Raw genomic sequence first — 18,504 nt, 5'->3', positions numbered from 1 at the left:
ACTTGCTGATACTGACAATAAATAGAAACAATAATTAGTGGCTTTCGGACAAGGTACCAGATGAGGCAGATGTGCTACCCAGGCCTGTATTGCAGAGACATGAGAGACTCGCTGAAGAAGTTAGGGACGATGATTCTGGAGGGCTGAGCTTCAGAAGAAAGCATGGAGAAGTGGTATGAAGACCAATGAGGTGAAGAAGATGAACCAAATGGCTAGTAAGAAGACAAAAGGAACAGGTGAATTTTCAGCTGGCATGACACAACATGGCTACTTTGAACTTATGTTAGTCATGTTCTGACAGAGTTAGTAGCAACCTGATAACCAACTTTGCTCACAGCATGAGCACACACATCAGCAGGGGGTGACCAGAAAAAATGCATGCTTCCACTTGTTTCCCAATCCCTTCTGATGACCAGAAACCAGGCCAGCCAATGCCACCAATGCCCGGGGGCCGGTGGTAAGGTGCTGTTCAGTTTAAACTATGAAGGCCTGGTAGAGGTGAGTCAAATGCGGGGTCCAGATTCAAAGACCAAAAATTTTCAAAAGTCATGACAGGCCTTCTTATTTCTATCAAAGTTCAGTCAGGAAATAGAGGTCTGGCTTTCCAGGTGAGGTGATATATATTGGAACTAGTTGGTAGTCTCATTAAAGATCGAAGGACAGCGATGGGTGTGGCTTGGTTTTCGCCCTGTATCAAGGTGGGTTCTTAATGATGCCATCAAGGAAACAAATTAGGTAAAAGAACAAAGAAAAGTTAAAGACATTCTTAGATACTAGTTTAAAATAAAGAATTTTAAAAGGCTAAGAATTTCTTTGCAAATTTTTCTCTGTCTAGAGCCTCAAATTAGGAATGGACTGCGATAATTGAATAAGGTCAAGAAGAAAGTGACTTAATTTGCAGTTATGAAAGCAGTAGGGACAGGCATCTTGTCAGTGAGAGTGTTGATCACTGTGATGATCTAGTAGCATGCCTGGCTGTAAAACTGCTTTCTCCCCAAGTCTTTAGTATGCATAGCATTTAGTTTAGGTAGAAGCCTAGGGAAGCATTAATTTATCTGTATTTATAATCTGAGGTTGTGGGTAGGGGTAAAACACAATATATTAATTTACTACTCTTTGATGGTTCTTTTACATACATTAAAATATTTAATTGTTACCACATCCCCATGAAGGAGGTATTAATATGCTTTTACTTATAATGACAAAATTGAGACTAAAGAAACAAGTAAATTGTTCAAAGCCTAACAGTTATTAAGGTTATGGACAAAGATTTAAATTTAGTTACTTCTGATTCTGAAGTTGGTGTAGCTGCCTCTATGGACAAGTCTCCTAGTGTTATGTTCATTTATGAAACTTTACTTCTAAACAAATAAAAACCGTGTAATATAGCACTGCTTTATATTGTCTAGTTTCAAAACTTTACTTGGATCATCATAAATATAGTTAATTAATCTATCACTTAGTTCTTAATTCTTTTGTGTCTGCCACTAAAGTGTAAAAGTGAGGTAGTAACTGCAAGGGTATGGGACACGACTTTGATAGCCTTAAGTTTCAATTGTATTTTTTCAATAGTAGCATAATTGGGATCAGTGGGAGTTTAGCATTGGTGAAGATTACAGAATTAAGCACTTATTATTCTTGTAATTTAGATCTCTTTGGCTTATCTGAGTACTGTAGTTTTCTTTATGCCCTGTACAGAATGAGGCAAGCCAAGGCCTTAGTGACTCTCTTAAAAAACAAAACCAAAAAAGTGTATTTTCCATATTGGGTTCTTGTAAGCAAGTGATATCATCTGTACTAGTATAAAGCTTGTGATTTTGTTTAAAGTATAAAGCTTTTGAAATTGTTTTCTGGAGAAAGTATAGTACCAGAAATGTGGAGTTTTACTATTTTTTTTAATGTTTTATTTTTACCAGTACTCTGTGATAGGTTTATACATTTTACAAAGTCAATAGGCTGTGAGGTTCTATTTGGTACATATAATTTCTATTGTTATTAAAGTTATTTCCTGAGTTTCCTACATAACGATGTCCCCTTCTGTGACTAATTATATAAATAAACAAACTTCATATTTCCAGATTCCTATGATTTCCTTTGAACAAATATTAGTATGTAAAATATTTTGTTTCTTTTGAGTCACCTACCAACTGTAAAAGACTACCAATTGTAATAGCATTTCTTATATATTTTCTTTATATTTCTCAATCACATAAGCAAATCAATGTGTATGTTAATTGTTTACCACATACAGTAGACAATGAATATTTTATGTTTGGCAGTTTGCAATACATATACTTTCTCTTACAGACTTGTGTCCAGAGGTTGGACTACTGGGCATGCCAGGCAGGGTTCTTCTTGGTTCCATTTTCTGTGGATGTGCAGCAGTGGTGCACCTTGTGCTCCCCAAATACTAGTCTACCTTTATTGGTGGGGGGTTTTATGCAGAATGTATATCTTAAGGTCATTTATAAGACATCGCCAGATGAGACTGTAGAGGTGGATACGTTCCAAGTCTGTGGGTAAGATGTCAGTGTGGTAGTTACATAATCTGGTGTCACTTTGGGACTTGAGAGGATTAAGAATGAAGGGATGGGTCTAGTCTGTCAATCGAGTCATAGACAATGAGGACTCTGTGTGGGCCTGGCCTTCTCCTGAGAATTCTGAGAACTCCTGTATTTATTCCTTGGAGGCAGGAGACATACTCTCTCTCTGCTCACTCCTTTGGAGACTCTCTGCTGACAAGGCTGACTTCCTGTGAGACATCCCTGAGGAGAAGCCACATGGCCATACCCTGATGCAGGCAGCCCCAGGTGCTGGAGAAGCCATGTGGAGATCCCTGCCAGCACTGAGATGCTTACAACACCACTGGATCCAAAGACTTTCTACCCACTGACCTGTGATCGTCTTACATTTGGCATCATTGCACGTGTTTTGTGAGTTAGAAGAGGACTTTATAGATTGGTATTGGACACAGGGGCTAATATCGGACTTATGGACTTGATCTGGACTGGGCTGGGATATTTTCTCAGTGATCAATTCCTCTTGTATATAAACCTCTTTCTTATATATATTTGAGTTTCTATGGATTTGTCTCTCTAGTCTACCCAGACGAACACAGTCAGGTTGTAGTCTTCTGCTGATTCATGCAGCTGAAGAGGCTGATGAACCTATGATCAGCAGGTCAAATAGCAGACTTTGGGCTGCAGATGTAAACAAATCCAAGACTGAAATGTAGCATGACTGGCTACCGATATCGCCCATGATTGTTAGGCAATACAGGAGAGCTCTGGCTCACAACCAAAGAACTGGATGTTAATGAGCCAAAATCAGGACCCAGATCCAACAAGAAGTAAGCAAACTCTCCCACAGGGTCTACGGATGTTGGATACAGGCCAGAGACTTGACATCTGTTCAGAGAGGATATTTATTTTGCTGTCAAAACACAGACTCATGACCTAGCAAAGTTGATATAAAACGTTAACTGTCACACTGTGCCTCATGTTGGCTATTGAAAATCTTGAAAGCAATTTCTATAAGTTGAGGTGTCTTCATACTAAATCCCTCTTCTACTACAATTCTGATGGCCTGATCTTGATTCAACTTTAATAAGTGGTGCTTATATATTTCCTGAATGACTAAAATATAACAGATTGTTCAGGATGCATTCCAAGGGCTTGAATTCTTGAATACTTGTTTGATTACCCATTCTTTAAGCAGCACACATTTAATTGAAGCTAGGTCAAAGTCAGAAAACAGGAATTATTTCCACATATAGAACCTGATCAGGACTCAAGCCACGCCTGTCTGTGGTGAAAGAGATAATGGATATCCTTCTTGGACTTCAACTCAAAAATGGATTCATGGAGATGTCTATAGTCTAGTCAGGGATAAATCTCCAAGAACATATCACATAAACGTTGAGACTCAAATAAACTAATAATTGGTCCACTGCCCTAATGTCCGTTTTAATTATGCAAAATCTGTATAATGAAAGATAGTTCATTATTTCATACAGTTAATACATAAGAACAGTCAACGAGCCACACAAAGCTAGGTTGTTATAAGAAAGTTTTAAAATAGTAATGAAAAATATTAAATAGTACCTGACAAATAATTAAACTTTAGTTTAAGATATTTTCGTATTGCTTCTTTATTGGAGTCCTCATTTGTAACATTCTTCACTTTTATCTAGACATCATCAGCTGTGTGATTTATCCTTAACCATCTTTTCACTGTAGAAGTAGGATTCCATTCCTTTAGAGGTAGGCCAATTAGATAATAGTCATTTTATTTGCTATACTATAAATAGGCAACTTCTCTTTTCTAAACATATTATGTTCATCTTTGAAAAGCTACCCGTTTCTGCTGAACTTACAGCAATTATTCTGACAATATATTTTGCTCTGTGAACACTTTCAGGAATTGCATAATTCCCTCATAATATCTCATGGGAATTAGGGGTGTAACAGAATGCTTAAATGAAAGACCACGTGTCACCATCTGGTTGGTTTGTTTCTCTTTATGTTATATGTTTGTTTGCTGAAGTAAGAAACACAAGGGAATAAAAAATGTAGCACTTTATTGAAAGCATAATGAGTTTTATAAAATGAATAAATGGATATTACAAGCATAGTTCTATTTTTTATAACTATGGACGAAATGAACATAAGGTTAAAAAAGAATAAAGAAAGTGAATGTGTGATTTCCACATTGGGTGGCAGATTACAAGCGCCGTGTTTCTCTTTGAGACAACCCTGATTACAAGTGCCATTTAAAAACCAGTTCAACAACTCAGCAATGACAACAAACAGGTATTGGTTCTATTGAACTGGTGCAAACTGGCTGAATTCCATCCCTGGTATCACAGTCATGTCTGTTGCAGCATGGTGAATCCCTACAAGATTTTTAATGGATGACTCTTTTAAGACAAAATGACTTACCTGAATGTGGCTAGTTACATAATCTGGTGTCAATTTGAGACTTGAGAGGATTCAGAGTGAAGGGGTGGAGTCTAGTCTGTCAATTGGATCACAGCCAATGAAGCCTCTGTATGGGCATGGCCTTCTCCTGAGAATTCTGGAAACTCCTGTATTTCCTTCTTGGAGGTGGGAGACTCTCTCTCTCTACTCACTCTCTTGGAGACATTCTACTGACAAGACACATGGTGCTACACCCTGGGAGCTGAAGAAGCCACATGGACCTACCCTGATGCTACCCTGGGAACTGGAAGAGCTACGTGGAGACCCCTGCCAGTGCTGAGATGCTTAAAATGCCACTGGATCCAAAGACTTTCTACCCACTGCTCCGTGATCGTCATGTATTCGGCATCATTGCATGTGTTTTGTGAGTCTGAAGAGGATTTTATAGATTGATATTGGACAATATGGACTAATATCAGACATATGGGCTTGGACTTAACTGAGTTGGGATACTTTCTTAATGTTTAATTACTCTTTATATAAAACTCTCTCTTATACATATATGAGTTTCTATGGATTTGTTTTTTTACTCTACCTGGACTGACACACTGAAAGATATCTTTATTCAGGCTAGTTTTTGATTCTCAAAATATGGTGTGTTTCAGACTGTAGACTGCCTCATTTTCAGATGGAAAACTCACCTGTTTCTCCTGAACAGAGGGATGACTTTTCACACTAAGATTTGGTATGCATGCTTTGATCTTGTCCCATGTTCAGAAAAATGTCATCCTGCATGATCAGTAGGGAAGCTTTCTTAGGTGGTATATCTTAAAGCCATTGTTAAAATATAGCTCAGTCCAACTGTGCAGGCTTGCTGGGTAAGGATTGAATAGAGCCAATTTGAGTTAGTCCTAATAGCCATTGTTTCACAAAACAACCTTGATAAAGTGAGTTTAACCTTATCTGAGCTGGCTGCACTGTCAAGTTGATTCCAACTGATAGCGACCTTACAGGACGGAGTAGAATTGTCCCATATGGTTCCCAAGGCTGTAAACCTTTAGGGAAACATGATACCACATTTTCCACCTGTGGAATAGCTGGTAGATACAAAATTCCAATCTTTCTTTTGGTTAGCAGTCAAGTGCACCAGTTCTCAGTGGCTAAGTGGCTAAATGTCTAGAAGTAGATGCAAGAAGTTGGATGAAGAATTTTTTCCCTTAAATCCCTAGGTGTGTTTTTATGTTACTTTAGAACTTATGCTAAAGTTAAAATTCCTACTTTATCTTCATAATTCCTACTTTATTAACTCTTGTTCTAAAAAGACAACGATCATGGGGAGACTATTGCTCACTTTCTTTAGGGCATAAAGCTATAAATCAAAAATGATTCTCAAGAGAAAATGTTAATTCTCACATTTATTCAGGCATGCCTTAAAGTTTTATCACTTGAGTATTTTGTATTAGATTTTAGTGGCAAAATATGACAAATACTTTCATGAATGAATGAAACATATATAATATTTACTAAAGAATGCTTGCTTATATAAAAATATTTACCTAATAAGGTAAATGCATATTTAAAATGTTTAAAAGCTTTCAATTGCATGCAGAATTTCTAAGCAGATCCAATATGTTCGGTGGTTTGATGACAACATATAGTAAGTACAATGTCATTGAGGCTATCATTTTTTCGCAGTTTTACTGGCACGTAATTCATGTGTTACACAACTTAATAGTTCAATCCTATTAAAGAATAGTGTTGTAATCATCACCACAATCAATTCAGAGCATTTTTCTCTTTCTCGTATTCATTATTGTTAGCCCCCAAATGACCCTACATAATTGTTAATGTAGTTACCCTCGCTATAGATTTACCTCTCCTGGGTTCTATATACAGAAAATCATACAAAATAGAAGCAAGAAACAAACAATAGCAAATGCAAACAACAATGACAAAAGAGAGAAAACTTTGATCCAAAGAAAACAGAAACTATTAAAACTGAAACAACCTTAAAACGGGTCAAAAGGGAGGTCACATGATAAGGTGTTACATTTTAACCTTACTACATCTACTATAATTAACTTTAGGTGCTATGCGTCTGATAATAAGGCTATGGTAAGAGGGTATTCATTGAAGACTTAATCCCTGCAAATGGATTTTGGCATCCACTGTCATCCATAATCTTCTGCAACTGGGTATTCAGAATTTAAGCTCTGATATCATCCCTGCCTCTGGATTTCAATATTATTATTTATAACCCTTGGATCACACAGCCTGGTGTGCACCTTCCAGGTGGATTTAGTTGGTCTTTCACTTAGATTTCTTCTTGTCTTAAGACAAGCCTTTAAGACCTCAGATGCTATTCTTTCTGATAGCTGGGCACCATTGCTTTCTTCCTCACACTTTTGTGTAGCACCCATATCTTCAGTGATTTCTTCATGAGGGTGAGTATCCAGTAGGGCAATGTCATAAAAATGAATTGTTCTTAGATTAGGGCTAGAAGTGAGAAACGCAAGTCCATTCATATAACTATGGTTTATATATGTCTCTGGTTCATTTTAGAGATATCATTTTATAATTGTGAACAATTATAAATTATCCACATGGGGCGTAAAGTAATTCTATTGAAAGTGTCATTAATTTACCCAATGATATAGAATATAAAACACTGTTGAGAAAGGAAATTATACATGTACAGGCCTGCCTTTCATACTGCAATATGTGAATTGTTGACTTGTTCAGATTAAAAGCATAAGTTACTGGACACAAACACTGAGTGTTGGATAAAGGGCGAAACTTTCAATAGCACCCATTCACAAAAGCACAACCATGCCTGCCAGACTAACACATCACAAAAACAAAAGGAGCATAACGATAGTAAATACATGGCAATTCCAGGCTGCCATTCATGGAGCACCTTCCAAACAAGCAAGAGCTCCTAACCAAAGTCCAGTGAGCAACAATTCCAAATTCTTGAGCTAGTGGTCTTCTGCTTCTTACACTAAGACCTTAAACCCAAGGGAGTATGCCAGTTCCTTCAATGTACTACAGGTTATTTAAGCTAAAGCTCAGTTTGCTTAGTGGGATTTCCCCATTGAGTCCTTCTGGTGTGGCCCATCAAGGATGATGTGAGCCTCAAAAGGACAGAATCTAAAGTCCTAGTTGTCTATAACATTCCACTTGGGTCACCAAGAATTGGAGAGAAACTAGATCAAAAGTGTCCCATTAGTAACATAATACTGGCTACATTCTCTCCTTGGGGTTCTATATAATTATTGTTATGCATTTTCTCCAATGTCAGGTTGTCCCAGCCAGTTTCTCCCCAACAGAGTTGTAATCACCTTCTCTGAGACAGACTTGTCCACCTCCAGCATGTCTTGACTTGAATGCCAGTAATCATTCTTTTAAAAGTATTGGTGATGTGGCATAACCTGTGAATCATATATGACAGCAAATAATTGGCCTTCTCCTTCTCCCCCTACTTTGAGAAACGGAGCTGAGGTAAGATCTTCCCTGTTCAAGTGATTTTTAAGATGTACAAATAAAGGGGGTGATATATGATTCATGGTCAATAGCCAGGTTCATTACTTGTTGCTTAGGAGACAGGATTAGAAGATTATATGACCTAAGAGCAGAAGCCTGCCTTGGTCTTGGTGTTTAGTCTTATCGTAGGGGACTCATATATCATTTGACATCTTGCAATTCACTGATTTCATTCAGCATAAAGGCTTCTATGTCCTTTCATGTCACAAGGTGTTTCATTGCTGTTTTTTTAAAAGGAATACAGAGTATGCCATTGTGTGTATGTATCAGAGTTTCTTTATTCTACTGATGGGCATTTGGGATATTCCCACCTTCTTGGAATTGTAAACGAGGTAGCTATGGACCTGGGAGAGCATGCATCTGTGTTGTCCTTTACCTCTTTGGAGTACGGTCCCAGCAGAGGTATTACAGTCTTAGGGCATTTCTATTCCTAGTTGCTTTAGGTACCACTAATATTACTTTTCACAATGGTTAGACATATTTGCAAACCCACCAGAAGTAAATAAAAGTTTCAATCCCTCTGAACCCTCTCCAGCATTTGCTGTACAGTTTTTTTAATTGGGCTTTCATTGTGGGTATAAGGTGATATCATTGTTCTGATTTGCATCACCTGGATGACTAGTGATTGTGACCATGCTCCCATGTGTCTGTCGCCTTTGTGAATTGTCAATTAATGTATTTGTCCACCTTTAAATTGGATTATTTTCTTTCTTCAAGTGATGCAGAATTTTATAGATTTTAGAAATTAGTCCCTTGTCTGTATTGTCATAGCTAAAGATTTTTTCCCATTCTGTGGGCTCTCATTTTACTCTTTGATGAAGTTATTTGGTGTGCATCCCTCCCCCCTATAGGTCCCAATCATCACATCTGTTTTCCATTCTGTGTGCTGCATCTTTTATATTTAGTAGTATATGTATTCCCTGCAATAGGGCCCTTAAATTCACCCCAATTTTCTCATTGATGAGCCCTATAGCTGTGGGATTAGTGTTTAGGTCTCTAATTCATCCTGAGTTCATTTTTGTGTATGGCTGAGGCATAAGTCCCCTTTCATTTTTATCCTGTATCATTTTATGTTTTTCCTTTCTCCTTTAGCTCTATTTCTTTTTTTTTTTAGGAGTAAATGGATTTTTTAACATTCCAAAGTGCCTAGTGAATTGGTTTCTCCATCTTTTAAGGGGAAATCAGACTGACAATGAGCAACTTTCTTTGCCAACATATAAAGCACCTTGCAAACATTGCCTCATTAATCCTTATACCAATAATGGGGAAACATTATTGTTCCAGTATTTCAAGTGAGAAAAAAAAATCAAGAGGTCTTGTTTCAAGTCTATGGTAGAATTTTGTCTGTTGTGTCTGTTGCGAAGGAGCGTTGCAGTCAGCCGTGCATTCTGATGGAAGAGTAAGAGAGAGGTCTTCGGAACAGTCATCGATTTTTAAGCTGTTATCAAGAAAACGCAAGGATAGTAATGCTAGCCAGAAGTTATTTTTGGATTCCATGGAGTCAAAGGGACAAGACTTAACTTTGGCAAAGTTGCCCCTACAATTAAAGAGGAAGGAACTGTAGGAACAGGTAGCAGTGGCATCCAAGAGTTAATCAAACATGAGCTATTTGCGTACATTACAATAAAAATTATAAGAGAAAAATATTTAGAACTATTTTTATGGAGACTTTAGGCATGAGAAAAATCTGGAGACATGGAAAATACTCAAATATTTGACGAAATAATCATAAAGGATTGTAATTAAGTAGATAATCTATTAATGTTTGAAGAAATTAATGTATCTATTTGGTAAGCTCCCTGATGAATTTGTTAGCAAATAGATGAAATGGATGTATCCATAAAGCTGAAAAGACATGTGGATGACCAATGATGACAGTGGAAATACTAGATAACATTCACCTTAGTAGAGCTGCAACCTGGTTAATATCTCATTGCACATAGTAAATTGGATACTATTGTTACTTATGTTTTAGAGATGAGACAGCTGAGCCACAGGGAAGTTAAGAAACTTAATTAATTATGTGTTAATCATGTTAGTCAAGTTAATCATATGTAGAAAAATAATATGAACTTAAGAGAACTAGTTCTGAAAGATAAAGTTCAGATGCTGTGAGGATTTTTAATAAATAAAAGAAGTACTAATAACTAAAAGGGCAAATTATATTTGGAATAAGAAGAGAAAGGGAATAGCCAAATCTTTTGGGAAGATGGCCGAAAAAAAGGAAGTTCTTAACCTGAACTAAGAGAATCAAGTAGATAACTGATATAAAACTAAATCCAACCCTATTGTTATCTAATTTTGACTAGCCACCCTATGTCAATCTGTCTAGGAATGGGCAGCTGGTTGGTTTGAATAGGTGAGCATACCTATTTCACAATGTCACCAGTGATCCATAACTGTTATAAAGGACCCGGTCAATAGTGGCTCCTTAACATTTCTGTCTAACTAAACTCATCGCCATTGAGTGGATCCCAACTCAGAGACACCCAGAGGACAAGTTAGAACTGCCTTGGTGAGTTTCCCTGATTGTCACTCTTTATGAGAACCCTGTCTTTCTCCCAGTGGAGCAGCTGATAAGGTTTTGAATTGATGACCTTGTAGATCACAACTCGAATTGTAAGCACAATGCCAGCAGGGGTGCTAATATGTATATTTCTTTCCTAAACTATAAACTCACTGCTATTGAATTGATTCCAACTCATTGCAACCCTACTGGACAGAGTAGACCTACTCTTGTGGGGTTCGGTGGCTGTAAATATTTAATATTCCATGGTGTAGAAAGTCTCATCTTTCTTGGGTGGAGCAGCTGGTGGGTTTGAACTGCTGTCCTTGTGGTTATGAGCCCACTGTCTAAGCCACAATGCCACCATCCCAGTGAACTGTAGAGAATGCCACCAGCTAACATATAAATGCATACAAACAAAGGTAAAATTCTACAATGTTTAAAAGACAAAAAAGTTTAAAGGACTGCCACTGTATCTATTTTTGAATGTACTTATTTGTTCATTAGGGCAAAGTTCTTACAGTTTGGGCTGCCATCTACAAGGTCATCAGTTCAAGACAGGGCTCTCATAAAGAGTGACAATCAGGGACACTCACAGAATGAAGGTACAAAGCTCAGGGGGAAAAATCTTGAAAGGGAAAGGCCACTTGTCTCTGGAAGGTGCAAACTGTTTGCATAAGCAAGTCTGATAGATTTAGAACCTTTTAAATCAGAGCTAGGATCCCTGTCAGTCATCTCCAGGAGAAAGTACATTATATTATCCATGGTTCTTTTCATCCAGTGGGTTATTTATTGTCATAGATAAGGACATTTCAATGCCTTCTTGGACAGAGTTCAGCCCTTGAAAAAGGGTCTTGAAAAGAGTCAAGCAGCCTAGCTTGGGTACCAGAGACTAGGGCATATAGCCAATCAAAGAGACTAGCCAGGCCAGAATGTATACAGTGGATTTATAGCTCAATTTCACATGTACTGAAATAGTGGACACATTTACGTTATCAGATGAGGAGATCTCACTATTTAGGAGGGGAGGAAAACTCTAAAAATCTCAGGCTAGGTTCTCAAACTCAATCTATGGGATGGCCCTGGCTCTGAGCCTGTGTGTTATGTTAACTAGTATTCTGGGTTCTAGTACTCATTGCATGCAATAGCTATATAGAACTCACAGAAAAGATCCCATGATTAAGGGATTTTTTTAAAGGAAGTTAACATGCAATGTTATAATGCAAGTGAGAAATGCCTAAGATACAAAGTTGTTCATCAGGACACGGTACAAAGTTTGTTCTTGGCTGACGCCTCAACCTGAAACCATTCAGCTGAAATTCTGTGGGTCAGCAAACCCAGTCCCTGAATTACGTACCCAGGGGCACTCTACTCCTGTAAGCCTCAGCCTAAAGGACTCAGCTCTACTTTATTAGGTCAGCAAGCGCAGCTCCCCGAAATCACAGACTCCCCACTCTACAATCCAGCCTCCGTCCCTAGCCTTTGTGGGCTAAGAAGTCCACCACTCACTCAGGCTGTGGCTTCTGGCTTTGCTGCTGCTGCTACTGCTCTGATGTCACAGCTGCCTCCTGAACCCAGAAGGTTCACTGCACAGGGAACTTGGGCCCAGAGGTCACGCCACTCTTGGCTCTTGCTGGGGGTGAGATTCTCCCCTTCTCTCTCAGAGGGCTCATTTTATATGCAGCAAAAAAACATTTCAGTGAATCTGTTCACAATGACTCACCTGTGAATCCTATCGGTCTCTTCCCTCACCTTCTTTCCAGACCCAGGCAGGAAAAAGTGGGAGTTAGAAACTTTGACTAAAAAAGTCACAGTAAACAATTCACTGCCCCTTCATGTGTAGGTAGTACACCTACCTTAGTTCATGCATTCATTTGGATATTAGTGTAGTTTCTACACCAAGTAGGGATTAGATAACGCTAGTCCGATTATATAATGCTGAAGAAATCACTCAAATTTTTGGTGTCAAACCCAACCGTTTTATTATGCTCATTGATTTCGTGTGATGGTTGTCATCTACTTAATGATAGTTGAGACATTAGTTGAGAAATCTGAGAGCTGGAAGTGATTCCTGGATGGCTGGAAAGTCATTTAGAGGCATCTGTATATACAGATCAAGGATTACATCCTTCAGTATGGATTACCACTCAATATCAAGACCAAGATCCTCAAAACTGGACCAATAGGTAAAATCATGATAAATGGAGAAAAGATTATAATTGTCAAGGATTTTGTTTTGCTTGGAGCCACAATCAATGCTCGTGGAAACATCAGTCAGGAGATTAGAAGACGTGTCAGATTAGGTAACTTTGCTGCACAAGACCTCTTTGGACTGTTGAAAAGCAAGGATGTTTCTTTAAGGACCAAGGTGCACCAGCCTCAAGCCATGGCGTTTTCCTTTGCTCCATATTATGTAACATTTGGACATGAAATCAGGGAGACCGAAGAAGAATCATTCCATGTGGTGCTGGGAAGAATATTGAAAGTACCACAGAGCACTGAAAGGAAAACAAATCTTTCTTGGAAGAAGGAAGGCCAGAGTATTCCTTAGAGGCAAGGATAGCTGGACTTCCTCTTACATACTGTGGACATGTCCGAGGACACCAGGCTGTGGAAACAAAGATTTCTCCCAAGTTGTCTCGCCCAAATATATGCAAACCCAAGATGCTGTTTGCTACACATGGTAAATGACTGTGCACTAGGAGGTCAATGAAAGTAGGTCAGAGGTTATTCTCCTTAAGGGTACCTAGAGCAACTAGACTGTATAGTCTGACTCACCCTAAATAGGGCCCATTCCCTTCTGATATTATTCTCTTGAAGGAGTGCCCAAAGGCAAACCCGCGATCTCTCAAGGATGACTAAGGTTAGGCTACTATATTGAGTCTAGGGTCAACCATCGTGCCACATATGTACCCCTATTCCTTCCCTTTACTATTGTGTGTACACCCCATGTCATCCCCCTCCTATTGCTTATATTGCCCATGTTATAACCTATAATGTAGACTGTTATCTGTAATCAGAGGGCTTTCATGCCCCCAAAGATATATAAGCCTTGGTTAGTAATAAATCTTCCTCCTGCCCTTTCTGCCCGCGCTGTGCATGGACCTGGCTGTTGAGGTCATGGCCATCCAGGATGTGAGCAGGCTCTTATGAAATGTGTTTGCCTTCTTCATTTTACTCTCTCTCACCTCTCCCTTTTCTCTATGACTTTACTATAATCTTTATAGATCTTAACTGTACAATTGCGCCTACTGAACCCATGATTAGTTGTGGGGGGCTGGCTACCCCCACAAATGGTGCCCAGTGTGGGGCTCATACCCACAACCCTGAGATTAAGACTCATGCTCTACTGAGCTGTGATTGGTTGTGGGGGGCTGGCTACCCCCACACCAGTCCTTGGAGAGGGACATGGTGTTTGGTAAAGTAGAGGGGCAGTGAAAGAGAGGAAGAGCCTGAGGGGGATGAATTAGCAAAGTGTAAGCAACAATGGGCTCAGGTATAGGAACAATTGTGAGGATTGATCGGGACCAGGCAGTGTTTCCTTTTGTTTGGCATAGGATTGCTCTGGGTTAGAACTGACTTATTGGCACTAATGACAACAACAGACTCACAGACCTGATGTGGGGCCAGGAAGGACTGAAGGTTAGTTTGGCTGAGACTGACAATATGAGTACCTACGTAAGGCATCTCTGATCCTCCGTATGACTTGTCTGTCTCTCAGCATGGCAGGGAACACCAGAAAGGGTATTTCCAGAGATGAGGGCATTAGCAGAAGGTTTTATTATTTTTATTTTTCTGATTTGGCTTTTAAAGTCATACAGCTTTATTTGTTTACACATTTTAAAATGTAAAAAAAAAATTGTTTTATTTTGTTGTTGTGGAGGATATGCTGTAATTGCTGTTATTTTTACACCTGTAAAATGTTGTATTTGCAAAAGTCGTAGCATATATTTACAGCAACAACAACAGAGTAGCTACTGAGGCTCTTGGTGCCATTCTGCTGACTATAAGAGCATCTCTGAAATCCCGATTCATGAGGAAGGACATTAGCAAAATAATGTTTTGGAAAAATCTGTGGAACAGGAAAGACTTTTGTGGGCATTTGGGAAAATACAGTCTGCCATACTGGGTAGTTTGGGTTTATTTCTTTGTTTGCCTGACTTTGGTTTTCACTGCGCAATGAATAACATAGGAAATGGGGGAAAGCACAGTGTGTTTCAACTCATCCATTGTAGTCCCCTAAATGACCATCACTCACCGGCTTTCTCCCTACGCTTCCTGGCTTCCTTCCTCCTTTTTCCTAACCCTCTCAAGTCTAGCACCGGGGAAATGCTGTTCTTTTTATTTAAATGGTTGATTATTTTACCACAGGAGCGAGTTCAATTCCAGATGTAAAAGATGGCAAGGGGCTATAGTCTTGTGGGTCCCACCAGTCTCTATTGGACCAGTGAGCTGGCTGTCTTTTATGAAGCACCTGAGCTTTTTACGAAACATCTATGGTAGTGAGTCTTGAATGCAACTGGCTTGATTTTTTGATTTTCTGATAGCAATGACAGTTAGATTATGAGTCTTTCAATAGCCACTGCTTCAGGATACTTTTGTGACAGCTATGAAGGGTATATACTCAAATACCTAATTACATAGAAATGTAAACCAGAATGCCAAATATTTGTATGGCTCAGAGGTGATACATATGTATGTCTTCATTTATTCCTTAATAATAATAGCAGATTTGTTGTTTTACACTCTCTAATATAGAGTATTTTTATCTTTTCATAGCTATGATTTGTTATCTTTCATTCTTAAGCAACTATTTAAAATACTCCAGAGCTACTGCTGTTCAATCGCTCATATTAAATTTTTATCTCTAGAAATAGTTCCTTTTTCAGTTGGAATTTTAAGGTTCATAGAAATAAAGGTAAGAGTATGGAAATATGGCCAGTTTAAAATTGCATCTTAAAATGGGAAGAGTTTGAACATTGGTTAAGAAGCAGCTAGTGTCCTGAAATGGAAATGGCTACCATGTACGACAGCATCTACAACCTAATGTTGGCATTCCCTGTCCAATTCTCCCAGTCTATACTCATGAGCACTGAAAGACAAGATGCGAGGCTCTATTTATATGTAGTTCCAAGTGACTGAAGCATTTGGATTAACAATCTATTGTTTCTAGTGTAGTCAGTGACTTGTTCTTAGAGATAAATAGATTAAGGTAGGAATAATAATTTTTATAGCTTTATAATAGGGTAATACAAAATGGTATTATTTTAGTGTTATATCTTCAAAGAGTACAGTGCTCTCATTTTACTCTTTCTGCACAAATTTCCTTCAAAAGAAGCAATGTGTCCAAGAAATAGAGGACTCTATTTCTATAATGTGTTTGGTTTCTTGACCTTTCAAGTAAAGTTAAATTTACTTAGATTGGTCATCAACGTTCTTTAGACTCAATTCCTAATCTTATTTCCAGACTTATTTTTCATGAATATCCTTTAAGTTAACCTTTGCTATAGTGGAATTACACTATGTACATTTCAATAACCATAATCGTCACTTCCTTATTTCTGTACATAGACTCAAGCTGTCCTTTCCATTTGGAATGTAGTCCTCTCTCAAGGTTAAAAATATTGCTCAACTTTTAAGGTAGTGTGGATTTTCTGTACCAAGGGAGGTCTACAAATCTATTCTTGTTAATCATTTTTGACAGATACCAAATTAGTTATAATCAAAGCAGTCTGGATACCACATTTTGCAAAATGCTGGTTTATGAACTTTTTTTGGCAAAATAGTAGCCATCTCAAAGCGATCCACATTCTGATCTTTAGGACTGGTGAATATGTTACACTAAATAACAGAGAAGAATTATTTTGAAAATGAAATGTTTGCCAATCAGTTGACCTGTATATAAGAAGATTATCATTGATTATCTGTTTAAAAAGATTAATGAAAAATTCGTCTCTGAGATTCCAGAGGAACACAGTAAAGATTTCAGAGTCAGGGAAGTTCATGTGATGATGGGACAAGTTACCTAGTAGACAAGATAAGCATGACGCGTGTGTGCATAATATCTAGAGTGAAAATGTCATATCTTAAGACACACACACACACACTACCACATCAAAGAGTCTGCTTTGATGACTGGCTGGCATTTGTCCCTCTTCCAGTCAATAGGACCAACTTACAGAATTAAAGTGTCCTCAAATTTACAATTCCTGACAGGGACTGAGTACCCCGTGAACAAGATAAGCATGGGTTTATTTGCACCTCCTTTGCTCACTGAGTAATTAACACCCTGTGGTGATAGAAGCAGAAATCAGTGTGATTTGCTGTGAGAAGACCTAGTCCACTAGCTTGACGTTGGAGGAAAAGGGCTATAAACCAAGAAAGGTAGGAGGCCGCCCTCCTTCACTTCCACCAAATTGGTTCCACCTTGTAGCCACTGTATAGGACGGGGTAGACCTGCTGGAGGGTTTCCAAGACTGTAACTCTTTACAGGAGTAGAAAGCCTCATCTTTCTCCCATGGACCTGCTGTCCACTAAGCCACCAGGTGGTCTCTAGAAGCCTGAAAAGGAAGGGCTTTCCCATAGAATTTATACTGAAGACCGACCTCATTGCTCTTTTAATCTCCAGACTGTAGGGAAAGAAATCGGTGAGGTTTTTAACTACTAAATCAGTAACAATTTGTTACACTTCATAGAAAACTAATATATGCACTAACTCAAGTACAATCTCCTTTATAAAAGTTCCTTATCTTCCCTTACTAAATTCCAGATCCCAGTATTAATTTGTTTATGCTTATCTAATAACCCTGACTCATTTATTGTTATTTTGTTACAGTTTGTATTTCTTTAATACTAAATTTTTTAAGGGAGGAGGCATTTTGTTTGTAATTTTTGTACCTGCTCCAATAGCTAGCACTAGCAAAAGCCATTCAATAATTACGTAGTGAAAGAGCCTTACATTCTTATTTAGAGCCTAATTCTTTTGTAGAGCTTAATTTCCTTTGTCAGAGTGTCAAGTCATTCTTTCCACATAGTAGTTACTTTAAAACTAAAGTAAAACGGAAACAAAAAATGAAGAAAAGGAAAAAGTTCCTTGAAAAAACTGAAAAGCCCTTTTATAGTAACTTTTAAAGTAACTATAAATTTTTTATTCCTATAAGAGAACTGAAGGCAATATTAGCTTGTGTTTCACATTAGATTTTATTGTGGGCTGTGGATATCGCGACGAAAGAAGAACAATCGCATATGCATCTTGCTACTGCTAATGTGGTTAAAGAGGAGCCTTCTGGCACAGTGGGTAATGCATTGCATCGGTAACCAAAAGGTTGACATTTCAAATCCACTAGCCCGTATGAAGGAGAAAGATCAGGTTTTCTCTCCTATAAAGAATTACAGTCTCAGAGTGGCCATCTAGGTGAGAAACAACAAAGCCCACATGGAAAAAGCACACCAGCCTATCCCTGCACGATCGCTGAAGCCAAAGTGGGCGAATAAGCAAATATGGTGAAGAAAGCTGATGGTGCCCGGCTTTCAAAA

The 18,504-nt window shown here is 38.4% G+C and overlaps 1 protein-coding gene across 1 annotated transcript in view; it reads left to right on the top strand.

Moving 5' to 3' along the window:
* Window positions 1–18,504, top strand: part of TRHDE (thyrotropin releasing hormone degrading enzyme) — a 528,098-nt gene that overhangs the window by 215,149 nt on the left and 294,445 nt on the right. The window lies entirely within an intron of this gene.

The sequence above is a fragment of the Echinops telfairi genome, unplaced genomic scaffold (assembly GCF_000313985.2).
Source record: "Echinops telfairi isolate 266 unplaced genomic scaffold, ASM31398v2 ScPeMD7_2;HRSCAF=8, whole genome shotgun sequence".
Lineage (NCBI taxonomy): Eukaryota > Metazoa > Chordata > Mammalia > Afrosoricida > Tenrecidae > Echinops > Echinops telfairi.
This window is presented reverse-complemented; position numbering and strand designations above follow the sequence as displayed.